Below are 1,555 nucleotides of genomic sequence, written 5' to 3'. Positions count from 1 at the left end.
AAAGGACTCCTAGAAGATGAAGGTGCATGATATGGTGCAGGATATGATTTAGGGAGTTGTGCAGGCGGCTAGTTTTCAGACTTCCAGCTAAAATTGGGATGATTATGCCACCCAGGATTGTAGGTATCAGAGAAAGGTGCAACAGGCTTCATGTACATACCTAAGGCATTACATTGTTCCTCATACATCCCTCTCATCTCAGCAAATGTGGGACACTCTTGGGCAAGGTGATCTACCCCACCACACACAAAACATCGTCCAAAAGACTCTGCATGATTAGCCACGTGTGTTGGCTTTAAGTCTTTATTCTTCAACACCTCTAGCTCCCTAGTGAGCATCTCAACCTTAGCCTTTAGGTTATCTTCTTTCCTGAGATGGTAAATTCCACCACCATTTAGGTTTCCTGTAGGTCGTGACCTATTTGTGCTCTCAGTAGCATTAGGTCCAGTCCAAGTGTGAGCTTTTTTCAGCAAACTCATTGAGGTATTCTATGGCCTCATCAGAATATTTCTGTAAGAACCCACCATTACACATCATCTCCACAAATTGACGCTCTCTAGGTGTAAGTCCCTCATAAAAATAGCTCACTAAGCGCCAATTCTCATATTCATGGTGAGGACACATACTCAATAGCTCCTTAAATCTCTCCCAAGACTGATACAAAGTCTCACTGTCCTTTTGTACAAAGGTGGAGATTTGCCTTTTTAAAGCATTGGTCTTATGTTGGGGAAAGTATTTATTAAAGAAGACCTGAGTCATCTCATTCCATGACCCAATAGATCGTGGTCTCAAAGAGTATAGCCAACTCTTAGCTCTATCTTTCAAAGAGAAAGGAAAGAACTTAAGTCTCACAACGTCATCAGTTGCATTTTGACTATGAAAAGTCGCAACTACTTCCTCAAACTCCCTAATGTGCACATATGGATTTTCATTTTCCAAGCCATGAAAAGTAGGGAGTAACTGTATCATCCCTGTTTTAAAATCTAATTGGCGAATATTAGCTGGAAACATGATGCCTGATGGTGTGGCTATGTGTGTAGGGTGTAGGTAATCCTGAAGGGTCCTAGTGGGTTGATCTTCATGTTCACTCATTTTCTCAGAATTAGAAGAATTTTCAAACAAATGATCATAAAAGTTAAACTCAGACTCTAACACAGGTCTACAAGCAAACCGACCCAAGGCGTCTCTATACCTGTGCATGCAAGGTAGAGAAAAACCCAACACTAAAAAAAACTACAAAAAGAAAAGGAAAATAAAAAAAAAAATGCAGCAAGCTAAAATAGGGAACGAAGTTACCGCCTTTACAAACTGTTGAAAAGAAAAACTCTCTCACAATTCTTCTACGGTCTCCCCGGCAACTGCGCCAAAATTTGATTATGCCCAAAGAATAACGCGGTAGTTGTAGCACAACTTTGGGGTGTCGATTCCACAGGGAGACAAATTAAAAGAATAGCAAGAGGAACAAGGAAACTAAAGAAAAAATATTAAATAAGTAATAGAGAACAAAGATTAATTTCAAATGTAAATTCAAGTGAAGCAAAGTGATTAACAGAAA

At 39.6% G+C, this 1,555-nt stretch overlaps 1 non-coding gene across 1 annotated transcript; it reads left to right on the top strand.

Annotated features, from left to right (window-relative positions):
- Positions 1-604: 604 nt before the first annotated feature.
- On the top strand, positions 605-712 carry LOC122290565. Its single transcript, XR_006236428.1, has one exon. It is a non-coding gene; the product is annotated as a small nucleolar RNA R71 (small nucleolar RNA).
- The last annotated feature ends 843 nt before the right edge of the window (positions 713-1,555 follow it).

Source organism: Carya illinoinensis, chromosome 12 (assembly GCF_018687715.1).
Source record: "Carya illinoinensis cultivar Pawnee chromosome 12, C.illinoinensisPawnee_v1, whole genome shotgun sequence".
NCBI lineage: Eukaryota > Viridiplantae > Streptophyta > Magnoliopsida > Fagales > Juglandaceae > Carya > Carya illinoinensis.
Note: the sequence above shows the minus strand (reverse complement) of the source record. Positions and strands in the feature narration are given on the sequence as shown.